Below are 25,027 nucleotides of genomic sequence, written 5' to 3'. Positions count from 1 at the left end.
GTGTGTGTGGATGGGCCATTCTTCGTCTGTTTCCTGACGCTGCCTCGCTGATACGGGAAATAGCGATTATGTGTAATAAAATATAAATAACATATATATATATATATATATATATATATATATATATATATATATATATATATATATATATAGGGTTCGGTAAAACGCTATCAGCTGGCTATATGCGTCTGTTCGGAAACAACCGGTATAGACCCCGTTGCTCATCATTGTGAGACGAAGGGTATTCGAGTAATTAGTATTTCGAATAGTTGTTTCCTATTATACAGTCCCATAGCCTAGTGGTTAGCATACCTGCCTCTTGCACAGGGGTGCCGGGTTCGATCCTGACTGTTGGAGGTTTGTATGTTCTATGAAGGTGCGCGTTCACATGCACTTTATTCGTATGTATATATATATATATATATACAACATTTATATACGTCGGAAGTTAAATCACCTGGGAACGGTTACTTTTTAAACCACACACAAAAAGCTGTTAGCTCGATGGGGGAGGGGGGGAGAGGGGGGGGTTGGAAGAAGCTACTTGAGAGGGTGAGAGGAGGGGGGGAAGGGGGGGTAAAGGCCGCCCCGTCAGTAAGTACCCGCACGTGGCCACCGTTAAGCCGCCCTGTGCAAGCAGTGGAACCACACACACACACACACACAACAATACGCGACCACGACCGTCGCCAGCGACGTCAACCGGCAACCCCGGCTGGCCAAGGGTCGAGTTGCCAACTGTTGCTATCATTTCAACTCCCGTCGGGCGAGGGAGGCAGATCTACCGCGCGCCAAATTGACGACGGGTTGGTCGTCTTGCGTTAGGTTCTTGTGTTACGTTAACGCCGGAGTTTCTCTTCCTTGGTGTGCAGAGACCCACCCGCCAGTGTTACCTGATATCGTGTTCTCACTTGACAAAAGAAAAGGCAATAAAATTGATCAGGTGTTCCCTGTACTGAATATATGGGGGCACCTCTCTTTTCTCAGTTTATGGGGGCCCCTCTCTTTACTGAGTTTATGGGGGCCCCTCTCTTTACTGAGTTTATGGGGCCCCTCTCTTTTCTGAGTTTATGGGGCCCCTCTCTTTACTGAATATATGGGGCCCCTCTCTTTACTGAGTTTATGGGGGCCCCCTCTCTTTACTGAGTATATGGGGCCCTTCCTGTACCGAATACATAAGGCCCCTCCCTGTATCGAACACACTGATCTCTCCCTGTACTGAATACATAAGAGCCCACAGCCCACCACTGTACCCTACATCATACATCACTCGTTATCCACACAGGTCTGGCCCTAGGTAACGCCTCCGATCACTCGAACACACAATAGGGCACTTTACTACCACCCTAGGGGCCCTTTACCACCACCCTAAGGGCCCCCTCCCAACACACCTACACAGCCTGGGTTACCCCCCCCCCCCCAGCTACGACATCCACCCACTACACATCCGTTTAGGGGGTCACATGCTCTATACATCACATGGATGTATAGGGATACATCCATGGCGGGTACTTGTCACCCCTAACTAGTTCAGTGAGTGAACTGTGTAAACATAACACTCCATTTTACACCAGCAACCACACCATGACATGCACACAAACGCTCGCTCACCTCCACACAATACGCGCTGAAATGTACACACACAGACAGACAGACAGACACACAGACACACACACACACACACACACACACAAAGTAGTGGTTAACGTTACTGACCACGAACCAGCACGCATGTGTTGTAACCTCGTCACAGAACATGAAGCCACTGGCACGGTAAGGCAGACCCAACACTGAGAAACATAAGGGAATTTTGTTATCAAACTACAGGTAGTAAACTGGGCTGTTTGTGACGCTCCTCTGCCTACCAGTGCCTCCTGAGAGGCAAGTCAGTCGCTGTTTGCAGATGACGCTGCTCTGGTGGCACACTGCAGAAGCTGGTGACACAATGTGGGAGAAGGTGTGGAAGGAGAAAGCCGGTGGTCTATCTGCCCTACCATCACACAAGTTCGCCACTGTTGCTGCCTTTACTGTGGCTTGACTGACCAGCCTGTTGCTACCAGCATCCAGCATGCATCATGCCCTGAACACGTCACAACCTGATGAAATATCATCAACTATTCTTTCCTCAAGACAAATATATGCAAGCAACTTGAAGGTCAAGAACTGAGACACAATGCAAATATAATGACACGCTACATGTACGAGTATACGTCATAACGGATGGGTGTGTTCATAATACCACCACCACACACAGAGCAGGTGTAATGAGAGTGTGTGGTGAAATATCAAGAAATACACCGGGACTAGCGAGACATTTAAAGGAATATACATAAATACGTAAAAAGGAAGAAATACATACATTGGCGGAAGGTACACAAGAACAGCCATGTATATATAAATTCCGGGGAGATATATAGACGTAGATATACACCTGGTGGCTCATGATACAACAGATTGTACACAGGTCTCGTAATATGGATGTACACAAGAGTAGGAGAGGAGGGGGTGACTGAGGTATACAAGATATACAGAGACGAGGAATTGGGTAATACACCCAGTGCGGGTGGACACTGAAGGAGGTGGAGTGTGTGTGTGTGTGTGTGTGTGTGTGTGTGTGGAGCAACAGGTGCTGCACTTTGCCTCACATCTGCCGGCCTTCTGGTGACTCACCAACACCTCACACCACCACACCCGTCAGCCACACACCACCACACCCACCACACCACACTGGGACCCCCACCCCGTGAGCGACGATTCAACAATGACCAATAACACAACACGAGGTAATTAATGAAATCACCTCGTCCCAATGTAATCAAACAACTCGGGGGAGGAGGGGCGGGGGAAACAAACAAGAAATTAATTGCGCTGGCGGTGTGTGTGTACACCCTCGCCTCCTACCCACCCTAGGTGTGTGTGTGTGTGTGTGTGTGTGTGTGAGTGTGTGTGTGTCACCTGCCACCACAGCGTACAGACACTCGTCACCTGGCACCACAGCGTACACTAACGGTAAACTCCCCCGCTGCACCTAACTGTACGCAGTGAGAACCAAAATTACATCGATAACAATATCTGTAATCATAGACCGAGGGTCACGACGGGCCAGAGTGGAGGGGCATAGACGCATACACAACCTCCGACAACAGATATACAGAGGGGGGAATAAGAGTGACCCCGGGTCACCATCCATCTACCCAAAAGGTCAGAGCAAGGGGAGGAAAATCAGTCTCCCCAAACCAGCCTACTACTGTTCACTATGGGGTCAAGATGGGGAGAGGAAGAGCATCGTCACCCATCTTCCTGCTCCCCATCGCCACCAGGCGCCCTTCAACAACAATTACTACCCACCCCACGTATTCAACTCCTCCCCCCGCACACAACACTAGCATCAATATTCTTCCCCTCTACCTTTACGGCACTCTGCTCTCCACCAAGCTGCAGGATACTCCACCCTCCCCCACTCATATGAATACAGAGAACTCCAGATTTCTTATCTCCCCAGGTATGGCGGACTCTTCCACTCCCCCTAACCGCGCTGGAACCTAACCTCCCCCTTCAGTACGTACAGAGCCTCATACCTTACAGTAAGTGCTGGTCTCCAGGTGAACACGTGTCCACCTAGGAGGCAGACAGACAGACAGACAAACAGACAGACAGAAAGACAGACGGGCTCGTGACGCCATGCCAGTCCCCTCCTCCCACCACCCCAGGATGATGCCGTACATGGGAGGTAAAAGTTGCACACCCGGGGAGAATAGCAATATCCTCCCCATCGCCACCTCCCTTCCCTGCTGGATAATGATGATAATCTTCACAGACAGATATGGCATAGACAGATATCCCTAACAGAAAGAGCAGACAGATATCTCCTGACAGAGACAGCAAGGGAGCAGACTGGTTCAGCAGACGACGAACGGACAGAAACAAAGACAGACAGGGCAAACAGACAGAGATGGACATGGAGGAGAGACGAAAAGAGCTCCCAGATGTGTGACACAGAGATGAAAATAGGAGCCAGATGTGCAAGAGAAATCGGGGGTCAGGATATGGATGTGGGAAACAGACAAGACGACACAACCCACAAGTTGTGATACAGACGGATGTATTCGATAAACAGATTCGCGAAACAACAGGAAGAGAGAACCTAGATGTGTGAAACAGACAGGGAGACAGAACATGGATGTGTGAAACAGACAGGAAGACAGAACACGGAAGTGTGAAACAGACAGGAAGACAGAACACGGATGCGTGAAACAGACAGGATGGCAGATCACAGATGTGTGAAACACAGGAATACAGAACACGGATGTGTGAAACAGACAGGATGGCAGAACACAGATGTGTGAAACAGACAGGATGGCAGAACACAGATGTGTGAAACAGACAGGATGGCAGAACACAGATGTGTGAAACAGACAGGATGGCAGAACACAGATGTGTGAAACAGACAGGAAGACAAGGCCTAGATCCTCGACTTGTTCATCCCTGATGTTCTACACTGTTCTCATAACACAGACACGTAAGAGTTATATAATAATCCTTTTCATCCATGGAAAGTGAACATGTCTGGGTAGCGTACGTAAGCACGACGGTACGACCCTTGTGTACGATGCCATGGGTCTCTGACCTGACCCATCAGGTCATCGCACATCATGGTCGCATGGTCTTGCTCGAGGGTCGTGCCGTCGTCGTGCTCAAGGTTTGGTCTTCCCCACCCCCACAGCCCGGGCTGGTCCTGCCAGGCTGCTGGGTTGGGTCGTTGGTCGAGCAAGCTGTTGGTAGCCGCCGGCCCACAGGAACACACAGCCCCCCACCGCAGCCTAGATTCGAACCGAGACGGTGCCCATCTTGTCCCACCGTGAATAGCTTGGAGATGGTGCCCTCTCCAAGGGGCGAAGTAAAACATGTCTAAAGACACGAAACATACCATCTCTTACGAGACAACTGATCCAGAGAGCTTCAGTTACATGTGCAATGGTTCCCCTCTACATCCCAAACTCACTCGCAGCTGAGTGGCTTGTTATCTTCCGGGATGAACAGCACACACATGAGAAAGAGGAACATATATAAAACCAGAAGCGTATAATTAAACCCTAAACTGTCTCATTCGAGGACCAGAACTTATATAACGAATATGGTTTAATGAGGAAGATAAGAGAGGACAGAGAGAGGAATTATTCTTGATTCACATCTAACACGTCTCTGGTTCTTTCCCCCAACAGAGGAGGAGAGCCAGTGAACGTACCCCAACGCTTGGCTCGTACAAAGGACGTGTTCACATCCATCACCATGATGTATCCCGGACCAGAAGGGCATCCACGAGACTGGTGTGGTGGCAGCAAGGGGTCAGTGAAGAGAGACTACGGGGTGGACACAAGAGGGAGGTCAAGATCTCGACCCCTGATGTGACACACGGAGATAAACAACCGTATGAATGATGGTATCGTCACACAGCCACGCCCCCGTGACGTCTTCCTCCGCTCATGTGACGTCGTCACAACTCCCCCCCCCCCCCCAACCACCACGTGACGTCTTCCTCCGTCTTATCAGCCAGACAGTGGCATATCAAGGGTGGAGGGTCCTCCTTTATCTCCACCATCTTATGTAAAGTACTTCCTAACCCCCCCATCACCCCCCAACACAAAAAAATATGATCACCAACACAATCCTCAACACTACACACCAGGGTCAGTCGTCACCCTCACCAACAACAGCAAGGACCGGGTCTCTCCCTCTCTCCACCACCACCACAGTGGTGGGGATCATCTCCACCACCACAGTGGTGGGGATCATCTCCACCACCACTACAGTGGTGGGGATCATCTCCACCACCACAGTGGTGGGGATCATCTCCACCACCACTACAGTGGTGGGGATCATCTCCACCACCACAGTGGTGGGGATCATCTCCACCACCACAGAGGTGGGGATCATCTCCACCACCACAGTGGTGGGGATCATCTCCACCACCACCACCACAGTGGTGGGGATCATCTCCACCACCACAGCAACACCCACCACAACAGTGCAGCTGTTCGAACCATTCACCGCAAACTGTGTGGCTTAACTACCGTGTGGCCGAGGTGGCTGGACGCCCCTGACAAAGTTAAGAGACGGAGCAGCACCAGTGCAACACCCTCTCACCTCCCGTAACACCCTTAAACAGGTGACGCCATGACCCTTAATCTGACCCTGAGACCTTATAAACACAGCAGTACCAAGGATTCTTAAACCTTATCACACACACACACACACACACACACATCCACAATTTCGCCATCTCGAATCTCTCTAACGCCACCCAGTCTCCCCTCACTGAACCCACGACCTTTCACCCTTGACCCCGTGATGTCAGAGACAAGAGCACGGTCAGGGACTGTCACGGTCATCCCTCGGTTTCAAATACCAAGTGGAAGGTTTCCAACCCCGGCGGATTATATACCACACACGCTACACTGCCCTCCTGGTCCTTAAACAGGTCAGAAAACTGAAAGAAAGTACGTAATACAAGGTCAAAGGTCATGCTAGGTCAGTGGTGAAATGATAAGTCAAATCTACGACCCGTGTTGACCAGGGGAGATACTACAATGCCGATGTCAAAGTCCAATTTACTCTGTCTTTCAACCTACGCCTCAACCATATCATCAAACAGCCTCATCAAAGCTGCTTCTCAAAGTGCCACTTCTCGGGTCCATCGCTCACTATGTCAGAAGTGTCAGTAAGGGGCGTTCTCCACCCTACCGTCCTCAACACACAAGACCTTAATGAGGTGTGGGAGCTACACACGGGATGGCCTGGTCTGGCCACCTCCCTCACCACCTAATTCGATGACAACCATCGACTGTGGCAAGTCTTCCATCCAATCCACCAATGAAAAGAAAAAAGAAACATGGAGAACCTAACCTTCAGCAGGTTCGTCCCTTCAGAGAAGTTAACCCACCATGGTCTGGGGCCAAATATTGAGAAGAAACAAGTACATATGTGCATACTCAAGGAGCGACCTCACACTGGCCACACACACACATACTAAATGGAAAGGATATAACCCACTGTTGGTCCTTCCCTCTAGAACTGATAATGCAATGTGGATCAGGTCCATAAATTGAAAGGAGACTATAGTGAATGAAGGCAATAAATGTCAGCAAATGTGCTATTATAACACATACCCTCCCGCCCCTCCTCAAAGCATATACCTTACAAAGGCAAATCCCTCTGCCACTGGCCAGGTGCGCTATGGCCCACTAGGAATGCACTTTACTCCACTCCCGAGACATTGTGTGAGGCTGAGAGACGAACGCAAACATTTTCTTTGGCCTCCTTCCTCGTCGAGGGGTAAAGAAAGGAAGGGGAAAAACACACACACACACACACACACACACACGTAGGTGCTTCAAAAGCCCTGCCCGACCACCATGAGCATTATGGGGTATACGACGTGAAAGGCCAGAAGGAGGCAGAGCTTCCTGCTAATACATATACCTTTTCCGCCCCGCAGCCCCTTGAAAGACGATCGCCCCGGAGTAGCCACAATGAGACGCTCAACTGCCGATGGCCCGACGCCAGGAAACAGCTTTTATAAACACGCCCACCACGGCCTGGTCAGGAGGAGAGGCGATTCTCTCCGGCTGCGACGGTGGTGTGGGCTGGGGGTTCGAGTCCACGTGAAGGATCGGGTGGGGAGCAGCGGGGTCTCCCTCCTGTGTGTGTGTGTGTGTGTGGTACAGCGGAACGGTTACCCGGAACAAGTGGAATGTGAGCTGAGGAGACACAGTGGCACGGAACGGTGGCTGTCCGTAAGACCCGAGGAAAAAAAACGAGAGATGCAAGTCGTCTGAGCATTCCTAGGTCCCTTCCCTGGACCACCTCTCGTCTCTTACAATGCAGGTCCGGAGTACGCCACCCAACGGAACATTAACAACACTCAAATACAATCCAAAATTTAAGCTAAACACGCAGGTGTAGGGGAGGAAAATGCCACCTGTTCCTCCTCGGGGAGGCCTGAATCCAGCAGCCTTCCATCGCCCAACCCGAACTCAACCAGAATCCGGGACACAAAAGGCCCTACAATCACTCGCGTCCGCTGTACCAAACAATCCGGGACAGATCTACAATAATAAAAAAAAAAGCGTTCCCGCAAATTGAAGGCAAAAAAAAAAGAGGGACCCTGTGAAATAAATCGAAAGAAAAAAAGAAAGGTTGGAGGAGGAGGAGGAGGAGGAGGAAGCCATGGATGCACCTTAATCCCAAATCAATTGAGAGATGTTTTAAAGGGGGGATGGTCGGGCAGCGAGGTCATATAACAGGTAGCTTCTCGCAAGGAATTCCTCACACGTAAAAACTTGATATCATTTGTAATAGAAGGAAAAACCGTTACCATTGTCGGCTGGAAGTAACGAACCCAGGCAGGCAGAGACGGAGGGAGGCGGAGGACTGGATTCGACAGGAGGGAGGGGCTTATAGAGGCTAAACATCTCTGACGTAATGTCTCGTTGGGAAACACCATGCTCAACTGTAAATAGATGAGGAGGGGGGGGGGGAGTTTTTGGGAGTGGGGGTGAGGTGACAGTAATGGCCTGATCATGGAGGGTGGGGGGGAGACGAGGCAACACGTGGTCAGCCAGCGTTACTATTACAGACCCTACTACACCACCTGTAACGAGATGTTACAGCAATACGTTACATGGAAAGTAACGAGATGGGTTTTTTAATCTTGCTCGTGTGTGTGTGTGCTGTGCCTGCTATGTTTACTTATACACTTACACTTAACTTTTACACCTTCCTTCTGTACTTATAACTTAACGTATACTTCTACGACAAGCCATGCGATATGGACGCTGTTTCAAACGAACCCGTCGCATCTCCGTGCCCCGCACTACATCCGACGGGGTCAATTACGAATCAATTACGTCATACAAGACGCAGGATGTCACGTAATACATGGTAGTATATATATATTGCTTGCTTGTATGTTGTACTCCATGACTGATCTATTCCGTTAGAGAAAGCGAGAGATCTGAGTGAACATCCTGGCCTCGTTGTAACGGATTCAATCCACCTCGTTATGACCTGATGTTTACGTGATGTGGTCTTCGATGGTCTTCTATCTACCTCCTACAGCCCACCCGGGCTGATCCCAGGCCGCTGCTGGTCTGGGACGTTGGTCCACCGGGCTGTTGGCAGCCGCGGCTCGCACGCCCACGTAGCCCCCAGAGCCTCGCTATGGTACACTATGTAAATACCCGTCCAGGATATTCTTAAAAAATATAAAACATTCTCTACTGAGCGTCTTAGGGTATTATTAACGTTTCAGAATTCCAGCGAATTTAAAGCTATCAAGTCTTCGAATCGGTACACAGTTAGGCAATCATAACACTCTATTCTTCCCTATCAGTTCTCCTACAAATAATTATTTCCCCCAAGAAATCACGTTACTTTTGTTGGAAAGTAATTTCATTTATTTTTTTCTAAATCGATTGTTTAACTGACGCGCGTCCGATAGAGCCCTTGTGCGTTCGTATGTTGATTCCTAGCGCGCATGATCAAGAGTCCAGCGCATGTGCAGTTACTGTCTGGGCATTAACTGGTCGGTATGAATTGGTATCAACCAATCACAGATCGATAAAGGCCTCCCCAGCCCCACCCTCGGGTTCCAAATCACTTCCGTCTGTGCAGTGGCTGTGATCACGACCACTTCCGGTCCATCACAAGATCTCGCGTCAAAAATATCACGGTGAGGACGGCGAAGTGCGATAATCTCTTCAAGAACACGGGAGTTCCCCCCCTTAATGAGGCGTATTGTGCGAAGCGTAACCAGCCCTGCAGGTAGCGAGCAAACACATTTGGTTCTGTGGCGCAAAGAGTTGTTACGAAGTTTAAGGCGAGGGAGAAGTGTAATACTTATCAAGTGCCGCGTTTGGAAGGGACACTTGTCATGGTGCACCTCTGGAGCTGTGTGGGAATTGATTATATTTGTTAATCATCGGCTCAGTAAGGTCACGGATCCTCATACTGTCGTCATGGGTCTGAACCTCTCCCTCAAAGTAAGACTCGACTGGCGCAGTTTCTCTTCGAAGTCTCGGAACACTGGTTCGACCATCAAAAGCCGGTAGCAGAGGCGCCCTGGTATTGTTGTGGAAATCGACCAGTCGCAGTTTGAAAAGAGGGACTACGAGAGAGAGAGAGAGAGAGAGAGAGAGAGAGAGAGAGAGAGAGAGAGAGAGAGAGGACGTGTTCTAAGTGACACCCGGGTGTCTGGCGGCAGTGAGAGAGGCAGTCCAAGAAGTCTTACGTCATTCCTCTCGTAGAACCCATTGCTCGTAAACTGCCCCAGTGATGCCTCTAATCAAGCAGTTTATACGGTCAGGGACGACCATTGTGTGCGACGAGTGGGCAGCCGACAACGAACAGCCTGGAGAACCACGGCTGCGTACCAGAACCGTGTGACGAACCGCCCCGAGAATTCGGTTAATCCACATAACTCGACTAACCATCGAGCGTTTGTGGAGGGGCATTAAGGAGCGGGTTGAAGTGGCCCGTGCAACAAGTCCCTCTACTTCGAGCAGTACTTGACGTCATCCGTACGCGTTCGCCCCACGCACGAGCTCAGCGTGGAGAGGCTTCTACGCCACTTTTGCCCCACGGCCAGCAGCAAGCTTCAACCCCCACACACACACACTCGGGGAAACAGCGGTCAGTTGCGACGACTTTGTGGAGGACCCTAACTGTGAATCCTGAGGTTTAGGAAGGTAAGCACGTGCACCTGTGCATCGGCCCTGGCTAGGTTAGGTTAGGCCCTGGCTAGGTTAAATTGGGCCCTGGTTAGGTTAGACTGGGACCTAGTTAGGTAAGAATGGGACCTCGTTAGCTTAAATTGTGCCCTGGTTAGGTCAAATTGGGACCTGGGTAGGTTAGACTGGGCCCTGGTTAGGTTGAAATTGTTTCTCCGATGGCTTTTGATGTCTTTTGAACGACTGTGACCTTCATATCCATCGCAAATCATTACGCTTCGTGAATTTCCCCCACCCCAAACGCCGGTTCCCACAAGGGGTTTATCCCATTACCGTTGGATAAAGGAGGGAGGTGGGGGGATATCTCAAAAGGTAGTGATTTGCGATAAAGAAAAGTGATAAAAAAACACACAAAACCATAATTCTACTTTCTAAACAGGTGGATGTCCGCCTCAGTAATTTCACCCACCCATCCTAGAGCAACGAAGACACAACACATTATACAGAAATGGACCAGAAAAAGAATTCGCCTCACATTTACACAGAGAGCAAATCCCAGACTGAGGTAAGTGAGGCGGGAGGCAGTATCGTGGCGTTAAATGGCCAACTCTCCCATCCCAAGCCCTTCGAAGTATGGTGACGACCCTCACCTCCCCGCCTAATGTACTTAGGAAGGGGCGAACGGACGATTTCCTCCAGTGGACATGACCAGCCCAACTGACGCACTTCCTCAATCATGGGGGAAGGGAACTACGGCCACAAACACTCTAATAGATGGGAAGCTTATACCAGGGGTAGGTCTGGACGTGGAGCAATGAACGGGGAGGTAGAGGAGACGAGAGCAATGTACGGGGAGGTAGAGGAGACGAGGGCAATGTACGGGGAGGTAGAGGAGACGAGAGCAATGTACGGGGAGGTAGAGGAGACGAGGGCAATATATACGGGGAGGTAGAGGAGACGAGAGCAATGTACGGGGAAGTAAAGGAGACGAGAGTAATGTATGGGGAGGTAGAGGAAACGAGGGCAATATATACGGGGAGGTAGAGGAGACGAGGGCAATATATACGGGGAGGTAGAGAAGACGAGGGCAATATATACGGGGAGGTAGAGGAGACGAGGGCAATATATACGGGGAGGTAGAGAAGACGAGGGCAATATATACGGGGAAGTAGAAGACGAGGGCAATATATACGGGGAAGTAGAAGACGAGGGTAATGTACGGGGAAGTAGAGGAGACGAGTCGAGGAAAATAATGATCCAAATCTGATTCATATAATAAAGCTTGTGTGTTCTCGCTTCGCCCAAGTACTGGAACAATATCAAACACGTCAGTCGACCATACGCTCCCTGCCTTCATGATGATCCTTCATACCGCAGTGTACGTGGTCGTCCAATCATCCTCCTCCACACCTGAGGACGGTGTTGGAGGATGTCTCGGTTGTTTGGATCATGTGTTGCTGGACGTCGGGAGCCCTTAATTACCCTGGCAGTTAACCGAGTCCGAACATCCAACCCACCACCTCGTTCTTCGCTCCCTCCTTATCCGTAACTGAACCAACGAAACCGCACACTTCCCTCGATGAAGAACCCGACCCTCTAACTCTGCGCTCCGCCATGATCGGCCGAAAAAAGACAGGAAAAAAACGGGATGAGGAAGAGGCAAAACCTATATATATATGTGTGTGTGTGTGTGTGTGTGTGTGTGTGTGTGTGTGTGGTGTTAACAGATGGAGGAACGGACGTGCCGTGAGAGGATGTGCATCGAGTAGCGAAAAACCATGTTTCTGAACATCCGAAGTGTGGAGACTGCGTCCTCAGCGCGCGATGAACACAGGCCTGGTTGTGAAGCCTGGTCACACCTGTGGCGATATCTTTCTGGGGTGTGAGAGAGAGAGAGTGAGGAGCTGAGTGAGAGAAGACTCTTGTGTGAGAGCAAGTTTGAGAGAGAGAGAGAGAGAGAGAGAGAGAGAGAGAGAGAGAGAGAGAGAGAGAGAGAGAGAGAGAGAGAGAGAGAACACAGGAGGAGAACGAGCGACACACACGAGCCGCCACCACACACAGTAGAGCAATCCGCCACAATAACCGCCCTGGTTCGTCAGGTTTCACCGCACGACAACCCTCGTGAACCGCTCGTGTGAACCTCACACCATCCCTCGTGAACCGCTCGTGTGAACCTCACACCATCCCTCGTGAACCGCTCGTGTGAACCTCACACCATCCCTCGTGAACCGCTCGTGTGAACCTCACACCATCCCTCGTGAACCGCTCGTGTGAACCTCACAACATCCCTCGTGAACCGCTCGTGTGAACCTCGCACCATCCCTCGTGAACCGCTCGTGTGAGCCTCACACCATCCCTCGTGAACCGCTCGTGTGAACCTCGCACCATCCCTCGTGAACCGCTCGTGTGAACCTCACACCATCCCTCGTGAACCGCTCGTGTGAGCCTCACCGAAGATGGTTCGGTGTCTGAATCACGAACCCACAAACTGCTTCATTTCTTTTTTCAGTCGTTTAAGAATCTTGTGGTCTGTTACACAAGGAATCGTGTCACAGCACGGACATACTGAGCATAGACCAACATACGAATATCTGTTGAATAATGACTATTGATTAGAATCATAATGTATCATGAAGAGTAGAATATTCATCTACTCATGGGAAGATCGCTGGCCTGCGGGACACGGCCTTAAACAGCCTAACTATCATGAGGAGCAATTAGGTGCTTGGCCCCAGTCAGTAACAACTGTGTGTGTGTGTGTGTGTGTGTGTGTGTGTGTGTGGAATCATAGAGTTATCATCATCATGTAACCCTGGGACGCCTTCTCTTGGGGCTCCTGCAGCTTCGAGACTGCGCTACAATCAGCAGCAGGGAAGGGATGTACTCTCCTTTGAAGTGAGGAGGTCTTCGCCGCAACTGTCCTCCCAAAATACAACCTCGCCTGAGGTTGTCACACGCGGCGGTAAACCCCACAAGCAGAGGGCGGCATCCGGTAACACCTCGTCGTGAAATCTAACCCTACATACCTAACCTAACCCCACACATTGTCCAAACTCGTCGGCTAAACTCACAACATCGCTGACGACCGTAGCTCACGGTCACAATCGTGGGGGTCATGTGTTCCCAGCGATGATGCACATTTACATATGTTTCCCCAGAGACTTTCCGCTCCCGCGAGATCTACGCAGGCCCACAGATTTTCAAAATCCTGCCTCCAATGGCGTCGAGGTTATTCATTATTCAGGCTTTAATCCCTTCCTCCAACACCTGTGGCACAGCTCGCCACGCCTCCAATAAGACGACGAAAACAAGTTGGTTCAATTACGCCATAATTCGTACTTTAGTTAATCAAGCTTAGAAACCCGACATATACAATATTCTCAACATCTTTCTCTTTAAATCTGGTCGAGTTGAGCAGCTACATCATTGACCTACTGATGTACCACTTGCCAGTATGAACACAATCATGGGGGGAAAAGAAGAGGCCTAACGCACACAGTTGGTTCCCCCACCCCTCACTATATCTTCCGTTTGTTCATCGATGACAGCACCTGAGTTGATTACCTATCATTAATGTTATCATCATTACCACACTTTCATTTCCTCCGTGGCGTGTGGCTCCCAGTTGCCACTGGCAGACCGGAGATTGGTCCGGGTCCACACACACACCTCCACGAATTCGGGTCCCACGTACTGTTGTAACAAACGCGGACGTCTTCGCCACGGAACCCAATGGTTTAACAGGTTTCCCCCTCCCTCTCTCTCATCCCCTCCCCCTGCACACGTACTTTATCAAGACTCGGAACTCCTTATCTTGTGAGCGCCCTCACGATTCAACATTGCATACACGTAGCTGCAGATACAACATTCATCAATGCCTTGCAAGACGAAACACACAGATCCCCGGGGAAGGAAATGACACAATCCCTTTAATTTCCTTAGAAACTGATTGTGTAGGGAGTACAAGTGGCTCCAATTCTTGATTAGAGATTAGGTTAGATATGGCTAGATTAAGTTGGCGGTCCAAAGGTTCTTTTCTTTTAATCTAGTCTGTTCACCCATATCTTCTATTTGCCTTACAGCTTTTCCCCACTTTCGTTGAGAATTTACTAATGTAAAACAAAGTCTTTCTTAAGGACACTGGGAGGGAGAATGCCAAAATAACATCCATTATATTTACCGAGAGTCCACATTGTAACCACTGCATAATACACTGACATAGACCCAGTCACTACCTACCATCCCACTTGCGAAACAAACCACTACCACTGGTTACGAATAAATCAGCCAGCAGCAGGCGTTGTCCCAACTGGACAATCACAATCCATCCCTAAGGACAACCCAAGCCTGAGAAAACACACCCTGAAGTGTAGCAACACAAAGCCACACGAGTGACCCGACCAGAGCCGCAGGTGTAACGCGGCACATCACACCACTATACACGAAGCCATATATACAGTGTTATAAACCAAAGGTGCGGCTAATATGGAGATACATGCCCACGCCCTCGATAATACATGGCGAAGCACACACACATACACACAACACACACACACACACACACAAACACCATCAGTCGCGATTATCTACCCCACTACAACCCTGTACAAGGCAGCCTCTCTCTCTCTCTCTCTCTCTCTCTCTCTCTCTCTCTCTCTCTCTCTCTCTCTCTCTCTCTCTCCCGTGGCACGGCTGGACTGGGCTGTGGGCCCTTGACCGTCGCCCGCCACCGTTCCCACATGGACTCAGTATAAACACCACCTGATCTTCCGACACGTCCAGTGCCTCTTGTTGTCAGTGTCGTCAATAAAGATTCGGGAGACGCTAATTCCTGGCCAGCCAGCCACTGGCCACCACACCAAGAGGCAAATCTAAACAGCTCCTCGTGTTAAAACTAACCAACTGATCTACCGTAGATGGATGGACGAGACCAGTAAGGTATCAGATCAGGTACAGGATTGACTGATGGACTGGCGCAATGGAAGCAATTTATGTGAAGTGGGAAAGGTGTGTGGATGGAGACTCTGGCCTTACCTGGCGTGACAACATGTGTAATGTGGAAAGGCAAAAAGCACTTTCGTAAGTGTGGACCCAAGTGCATGTCTCACTTAAACACAATGGATACACGTTATGAACAAGCAAGTGGTTTCACCTTTATGTTCCTGATCCGAGACATGAAGTTGGGAGATGATGATAATGATAGTTTACCTACAAACGCACAGGAAACAATCATTCATCTAAAATCAAATACATTTATCGTGATGCTGTAATCAAAGACCTTTAAGTATCTATAAACCCAGTCTGAAAAATGCTTAACGTTTCGTTTCAAATAACTTGATAAAAATAGAGTAAAAGAGCGATCTAATCTGTTCGTTATGGCTGAGACCAGCAGGTGCTAACAATCACCCTCACATACTGCTTGGGAGCCAGCTGAACAAGGCAAGCACCTGGCTAACTTCTGATCTTGACACCGGAGTAATCTTACACTAACGAGTCTAAATGTGAAGTATAACGAAACCCGACTTGCATATCTCGCCTTACTTGCAGCAATAACATCAGACAGTCACACTAGAGACTGAAATCATAATGATTCATATTATGACCTGGCCTTTAGGTAGGGTTGTGTGGTTTTGCTCGCGTGAATATAATGCACCAGATCCACCTCACGTAAAGGGAAATGTATTCATTAACAATAATAAATAGAGCGTATAAGTCACCATGACATTAATATGTGTGGAATGTCAATTAGTACCAGAACTCAATGCTGAACACCACAAGTCATAGCCTTAATTAAAAGCTAACCTTAACTGACCTGCAACGCTTTGGGAATGATGTGGGACACAATAATTCCCTCCTCCCCCCCACACATCTCCACCAAACCCCCCCTAGCTACATCGAGTCCTGCCATCTTACACCTGGCGTAGAATGCCTAGGGGATAGATTCAAGGCTATCCAGTTCATCCATTCACACCCACACACACGTCTTGCATATCCCTTAAGAAAAAGCTTTTCCAGTTCAGTCGACACGACTCGAGGGCATAGAAAGAGGGGGGTCTATGGTTGACAGAGGTAAGGCCAAGTTGTCCCCACCTGTGGCTTACAGTACTCCAGCAGAGATGGCCCGAGGCGGTACTCACCTGAGACTTCCACTCCCAACACACTTCTTAAAAACTCCTGGCCCGCTTCATATACACTGATTCCACCGCACACCACACTACAGCACCTCCACCCACACACACTCACTATCTCAAACGAGAGGTAATGTAGTCTGTGAGGAGCACGCATCAGGCGTATACGCCCGATATTGTCAAAAGGTTTACAGAAGTGCGGCGCAGCGCACTATCGCACACCCTCCCCGACCACTGCCACAAGTCATTCTGGGGAGACTCCGTCACTGTGCATCGCTCCACACTCCGATGCCACCTACCCCATTTACCTCCCCTCAAAATCCCTTTACTATACCACACCTTCCGCTCTCCATGCTCTCCTCGATCGTTCTATTACACCGTATTTTGATAAGTTTAATGAATGCTAACTAATTTCTTCTATCAAGCGCGAAAACTGAAGGTAAATAGGAAAACTGGCGAGGCGCTCGTGGTAAGGCAGGCCGGGCCCAGGGAGGGAGGCAGGGAGGCAGGGCGGGCGGGAGTGGAGGAGACGGGGAATGAGTAACCACTTGTTCCAGACCTGACTGATCTCCCAAGCATTCATTCTTAATACATTTTTCCACATTCCAGTCAGGTGACCGCCATTCCACCACCTCCGCGGGGAGAACAAGAATAACATCAGGTTAACACGTTGAGATAAAACAATCTTGAGAAGCGCAACACAGGCGAAGAAATGATAAACAATATTTGATAGATCTTTACCGCCCCCATCTGTATCTGCCGTGTTGTTATATATGCATATCTTTTTTTTTTATGTGTGTGTGTGTGTGTGTGTGTGCCCAGCAGTTTCACCCAGCCGGAACCAGAGGTCGCTTCGGTGCACCAGAGAAGTTCAGGGTAATCCTGTTGGTCTACAAATCTTCACAAGGAATCCAAAGCACCTCAGAGGTGTGCGATTCTCCAACCACCCGCCAGCCATACTACCCCCGCGAACCTCCATACACAGCCGTCTGCGGAAGCATGACTTCATCTCGTCGTCTGTGATCTACGTCAGCACGCACGTTTACCTTCGTGATAATGACTGGTAAAGCATCTAAGGTAGTGAGTGCTGAGAGAAGAGGAGGGGCGAGTGTTGATTTAAGTACGAGTATACGTGAGGATGTCGAGGTCGGCCAAGCCCAAGTCCGCGCCAACGGAGGAACATGAACTCAGGTTATGCCCAGCGGATGCCCAGCCAAGAGAGAGAGAGAGAGAGAGAGAGAGAGAGAGAGAGAGAGAGACGCACCCGGCCGGCCCCCTCCCCTACCTTAAGTCCCCCACTAACATCACACCCTCCAACCACACTCCCTCAATCTCTACTACACCCTTCCTTATCAAAAAAAAAAAGGTGCAAAATACAAACGTAAATTGAATACTGGAACTGCGAAACCCAACTTTCTCCACGTCGAGACAGAGCTACGCCCAAGGTGTTTATATATATATAATGTTATTGGTTCAGTCAGTCCCCCCCACCCCATCCCCTCTCTCTCTCCCCCCACCCGCACCCAAACCCTCCCACTACACTTCTTCCCCCCACCACCACTACGACCCTCCCACACACTCCTCTCCCCTGCGCTTACCCGGTCACGCACTCGAAATTTTTACGCCAGATTCCGATGAGCGAGGAACTTTCCCTTGACCAGTTCAACAGTCGACTGGGAACTTGGAGAACTGACTGAATGTTTTTCGTTACGGGATTTCAGCGAGTGTTTCCCTCATGGACGACGAGGAAAATTAGCTAACATTAAGGGAATAAATTACGTTTAAATCCTTCAAAGCCACTTCGCTTACCGACGTAATCAAATTCATTTTGTAATTCGGAAGAAAAAAAAATTATTTTGCGAGATATGATTTGTGCCAAGGTAAATACAAATCTCAGGAGGTTATTACCTTAAATTTGAGAATTTGATCCAACATCAGTTCCGTGGAGCAGTGGACCTTCTCACGCCCCGTAACTCGTACAGGTTTGTGTTCGAGACTTTGAAAGAGCAGCCAGCTCACAGCTCACCCGGCTGATCATCCTCCCCATGGAGCTGTCCCGTAATTTGGTACCTGGCGTAGGTTGGGTGTATCATCTTCCTGTCTCCCGCAGCGCTCAGGAAGCCATACACGTCCACTGAGGGGGAACACAGAGTGTGGTGATGTACATATTTACGTGTGTGGAGTGAGTGCAGGATAGTCTAGGAATCGGGTTCGTTGTCCATAACACAGAAGTTGAGAATGAGGGAATCTTGACGAATCGGTGTTTACTTGTCGAGGTGAGTGGTGTCCAGTACGCGGACGAGAAAGCGTCACTCGCACGTGTCTAGGGAGTGTGGTTTCTGACGAGTGTACGTGTTCACGACTGTGCTAGGAGGGGGGCGTTTGTTTCGTGCTTATCGGGCTATTACACAGAGGATATGTTTCGTCTGTGTTGTGATCGTCAGGGAAGGGATCATCTTTTCGTGAGGCCAGCTGAAGCGAGAGGTCTGCGGTGAGCTTTTTATTTGAGATTTTATTTATTTGTGGGGTTACAGGGGCTGGGACGATACATACAGAGGCCAGGGGTGGGGTGGGTGGTGCTGAGCCTCTAGCCCAGGAGGGGATAGGTTAAAAGCTTTGGCGGCACCAAACAGCCTGGTTGACCAAGCCCTCAGTAAGGAAGGCGGGTCACAGACCAGGCACCGGGGTTAGAAGGAAGCCCCCCCACACACCAGCTGAAGGTGTGGTGACGGAAGGGAGCATGTAGGCAACTAGGTATTTACTCTTCCATTCTCTGTCCCTACCACTACAGACAACCTCATCCTCCCCCATTTCAATACATCTCCCCACACATCCCTGACTCCAACCTCACCTAGTCCACTACATCTCCCTACCGACCCCTCCCACTCCATCCTAACCTCATTCCACTATATCTCTCCACCCATCTATCCCACTCCAATCTAACCTCATTCCACTATATCTCCCCACCTATCTATCCCACTCCAATCTAACCTCATTCCACTATATCTCCCCACTTATCTATCCCACTCCGACCTAACCACATTCCACTGTACCTCTTCACCCATCCCTTCCAACCCAACCTTCCCCCACTCCACTCTAACTCCCTCACTCATCCCTCCCATTCCATTACAGACCTCCCCCCCCCCCTCCCATCCTTACGAGGCATAGCGACGTTACATTATGGTAATAAGATTAGTCTGTTCAGCCCCAGGATCTCAGGCTCGCCACCACTGCTCGCTGTGCCACACCAACGCTGTGCCACAGTGCCTCATCCCCTCTGTATTTCCCAGTGTACACCAACAACTTCTTTACCAGCCCTTCACCTTGCGACCCCCTGCCAAGTGGCAGGACAGGATTCGAATCCTCCTCGCCCAGAGATAAACCTTTATCATGCATAAAAGATAAGTGAGACACAGATTACACAAAGCTATTAAATCCCAAGGTAAATGATAAGAGTAAAAGAAAGTATACGAGGTGGTTGAGAGCCGTAAAGAATAATAAAACCGGATGAAACAGATGGACCCAATAATATAGTCTGCCCCTTATGACTCCACTATAGACAGGGTACTTGTCAAATACTTCTATCTATCCTCAACTTGTAGAAAACGGGGAGGAGGTGGACGACCATCGAAAACGGAGGGTTGGACACGGCGAAGACACGGAGGAAGGACATTGCACTGAGGAGACAGATTCCTGTGTTATGAAGGAAAACCAGACATGCTCGAGGCCTCCCAGACGTGTGAATTTAGACTCTTACCAGCATGATTGGCTGTGCAGGCTGGCTGGCTGGCTGTTCAAGGACTTACCTGTAAACAAAGGTTCGATGTTAGTGTTTTGCAAACAAGTGGGAAATGATAGTAATCAGAAACACACACACACACACACACACACACACACACACACACAATTATATATATGCTAAATAGTTCACTCCTGTTTGTAAACTAATTATGTGCGAAGTACTATCTGAGAGTAAGAAGGGCATAATGAACTATATTACTTTTTCTTTTCAAAGGACGTAATATCTAAGAGATATCATTCTAATATAACCCACATTGGTAGCAAATGATAATTGCTCTCCACACATGAGCTTGTTTGCCATAAACCTTGTCCAGACAAGTGATTTCAGGAAGTCAATAGTATATATATATATATATATATATATATATATATATATATATATATATATATATATATATATATATATATATATATAATTTCATACTATTTGCAATTTCCCGCGTTACCGAGGTAGCGTTAAGAACAAAGGACTGGGCCTTTGAGGGAATATCTTCACCTGGCCCCCTTCTCTGTTCCCTCTTTTGGAAAATTCAAAAAAAAAAAAAACGAGAGGGGAGGATTTCCAGCCCCCCCGCTCCCTCCCCTTTTAGTCGCCTACTACGACACGCAGGGAATACGTGGGAAGTATTCTTTCTCCCCCATCCCCAGATATATATATATATATATATATATATATATATATATATATATATATATATATATATATATATATATATATATATATATATATATGAAACCTGTTGCAAGAAACAGGCCGGTAGACAAGGGCCCACAGACAGAGCTGCGGGGGTAGAGTTCGGCCCCCGAAACCAACTAAGCGTAAATATGAACCTTCACCACAGCCCATCCCTGAACATATCATTACCAACACATCCTTAGAGAATTGCCATGATTTTCCCTGAACCAATGCACTCCCACGTCAGATCACCCCAGTATCTCTGGGGAGAAGAGAGGAATGTTAATCTCCCAGCTCCTCCTTCAGTCAGATCAGAAAAGACGCCTCGTTTAAAAACCTTTAAGAAAAAAAATTCTACCCGCCAGTTTTTCCCTCCGTTTACAATAGCATGAACGAACCCTTCAATATGCCGCCATTACACTGATCTGACGTTAATTATCGTAATTATCGGCCTCTCTCTCTCTCTCTCTCTCTCTCTCTCTCTCTCTCTCTCTCTCTCTCTCTCTCTCTCTCTCTCTCTCTCTCTCTACCCCGGCCATACGCATTAGAAACCTCCCTCCTCTATATCTACATCCCATTAAGTGCAATTAAGCCAACCCTCTTACGCCATTAGATTAACCCTCCCCCCCCCCCCTCTCTCTCTCTCTCTCTCTCTCTCTCTCTCTCTCTCTCTCTCTCTCTCTCTCTCTCTCTCTTCTTTAGCACTCACTTACACTGCACTTATAACCTCCATCCCTCCCTCCAAACACACACACACACACACACACACACACACACACACACAAAGCGATACACGTGCACACCAGGACCCCTCAATGGCTGGTCTATGATGGGATTACGGGACACGACGAGACCCTGTCTTATCCCAGCGACGCGATCCCCCTCCCTTGACCCCCCGCCAACCATCCATCACTCCAATCGTTCTGTCTTGAGCTTCTTTTCCTCCTTTCGTCTCGAGGGAACCCAGGCTCTTCCCGGGTTTGTACCGTCGGGAAATACTCAGGTGTGTCTGTATCACCATTTTCCTTCAAGTCTCTGCCTTACTCTTTTTTTTTGTCCTGGGCACATGGGCGGCAGTCGGCCCACATCCAACTCAGGTGTTGTTCATCCACCTCTCAGGGCTGATCGATAGATAAGGTGCCTGGTGTGTGTGTGTGTGTGTGTGTGTGTGTGTGTGTGTGTGTGTGTGTGTGTGTGTGTGTGTGTGTCCATACATACACAGGAGTAAAGACATGGTACATATATACAAGGTTGAGAGACAGGATTCTAACCGCTGCCATCCACATGGCTATCTCACTTCCCCAACCACCTTACAAGGACTTGACTAGATGTGTGCTGGCCAGGCGTTAGGCAACCAATTGGAAAATAGCTGTATAATATCCATACCCCACAGCATCTGCTTACTCGCCTGTTACATCCTGCAAACGACATACTCGCTTAAAAACACGCCATTCATTTCTTTTTCATCTATTCAATGAGGCAACCATTTAAATAAAGTAATTCTGTCCCTTTCCCATCCCATCCCCATCCTAACACGTGCCCCAGCATCATTCCCAGCGTGTCCTAACAGCTTGGTAAGCCTTGTACAGTCGACCAACCAACCGTCCCTGCCCTGAGTGAGGCCATAAGTTCGTGGTTGATGACCATGAAGGAAAGAAAGAAAAAATGTTTTCTCGCGGCTGTTATCAATACTGGCGGATCGCTCCGTCCTTCAAGCAGCCCTGATGTTCCTGCATCTATCCCGGGACCTATCCCACCGTCCCCAGGACTATCCCACCGCCATCTGAACTGGGACGATCCCACCTACGTCTACCCTGGGACCTCCCACCACCTATCCCGGGACTATCCCACCAACACCTAACCCAGTGACAGGGCCGAATAAGTGCCATTCATCTCACCCCGACGCGTCACCTACATCGGTTATCATCTGGGATGGGGGACATCCCAACTCCATCTATCCCTGCGCTACTATCCCCCAGCATCATCCCAGACGGCGCTACCCCCCTCCAATCCCCTGATCCCGTCTTAATCACGAGACGGTTTCTGGGACGGGTTTTTGAGACAGAAGAAGACCACTTGAGGTGGGCAGAACCAGTTTGCCCAACAAGCGATCATTCCATGTGGGAGGGTTATTACCCACTACACCATCAACATGCTTTATGGGGGCCACTGGCAGGACCGGGATGGACCCTGGGAGCTGGGACAACACTGGGAGGGAGCCCTGGGAACACAGAGGCAGCGTTGGGATGGTGATCTAGGAGCCAGGGTAGAGGTTGGATGGCGCCCTAGGAGCCGGAACAATGTTGGAATGGAGTCCTGGGAGCCGGGACAGAGTTGGGATAGTGCCCTAGGAGTAGGGACAACACTGGGAGGGAGCCCTGGGAACAGAGGCAACGTTGGGATGGTGGCCTAGGAGCCAGGGCAGAGGTAAGATGGCGCCCTGGGACCCAAAGCATTGGTGGGATTTAAACGCTGGGACCCAAGGCAGTTAAACAGAGCGACTCATCCTACGTGATTGTACTGTGTATGTGTGTTTTGTCCATAACTAATATATATATATATATATATATATATATATATATATATATATATATATATATATATATATATATATATATATATATATATATATATATATTTTTTTTTTTTTTTTTTTTTTGCATGTTGCCTGACTCGAACGCACCCGATTTACATTTGGGTAGTCACTTGTTTATAAAATAGCGTCCGAGCTACGTCTCTTCGTTGTATATCAACCGATTATTATACTTCTTTCTTGTATCTCCCTTGATGTGATTATTACACGAAAGCGCACTTGGGAACTTATCGTGTTTCATTTCCCCGAGGACTCCTAGTGTGTGTGTGTGTGTGTGTGTGTGTGTGTATATATATATATATATATATATATATATATATATATATATATATATATATATATATATATATATAAAGTACAAAAATGGCTACGGCTGTCACAAAATCTTTGGGAGAGGAAAACAAAGACACAAGAGCCGACACCAGCAAGGCCAGGAGGCGGCGACCCGTGGTTTTATTTGGGCAATAACAATGACTGTGGCGACCTCGTAGTCAAATATGCCTGGCGCCCGCACCAATATTGGGGCGACGACGCTCTGAATGGTCGCTAGGCACTGGCAAGGCAAGGCGTGGAAGGAGGAGGAGGAGGAGGAAGAAAACACAAGAGGAGAGGGACGAGGGTGAGGAGAGATGGAACAGAAGAGGATATGAGGAGGGGTAAGACAGGGGGTGGGGGTCTGGCCGTAGAGAGAGAGAGAGAGAGAGAGAGAGAGAGAGAGAGAGAGAGAGAGAGAGAGAGAGAGAGAGAGAGAGAGAGAGAGCATACGCTGCAAGTACGACAGGACTGACAGACACACACACACACACACACAGCCTGGTAACAATGAGACTCCCCCCTCGCCCCCACTAGGAGGGCGTCCAGGTACCCGATATTACCTGCTGGTCTCTGGGCCTGGTGTTATACTGAACAGAGGCGAGAGGCCGTTAACAGCACTTGCCCCCTCGCATCTCTGCTTTGTACCGTCGTGCTCGTATGGTTGAACCCCTTTGGGCACGACGGTACGACCACATGGATTTGATGGTCTGGCCCTTTGTATCTGATCGTATCGTCGTGCTCAGGGATCGTACAGTTGTACACAAGGATCGTACAATCGTGCTCAAGG

The 25,027-nt window shown here is 49.1% G+C and overlaps 1 protein-coding gene across 10 annotated transcripts in view; it reads right to left on the bottom strand.

The window, feature by feature from the left end:
* Nucleotides 1-25,027, bottom strand: part of LOC139749369 (uncharacterized) — a 424,871-nt gene that overhangs the window by 98,132 nt on the left and 301,712 nt on the right. The window contains exon 1 of one of the 10 annotated variants that reach the window (XM_071663146.1): nt 16,865-17,118. The exons of the other annotated variants lie outside the window; for them this stretch is intronic. The gene's annotated coding sequence lies outside the window, so the exon portion shown is untranslated. Of the gene's footprint in view, nt 1-16,864; nt 17,119-25,027 lie in introns of those variants that run through there. 10 annotated transcript variants of the gene reach the window in all.

This window comes from Panulirus ornatus, chromosome 7, assembly GCF_036320965.1.
Source record: "Panulirus ornatus isolate Po-2019 chromosome 7, ASM3632096v1, whole genome shotgun sequence".
Taxonomy (NCBI): Eukaryota; Metazoa; Arthropoda; class Malacostraca; order Decapoda; family Palinuridae; genus Panulirus; species Panulirus ornatus.
This window is presented reverse-complemented; position numbering and strand designations above follow the sequence as displayed.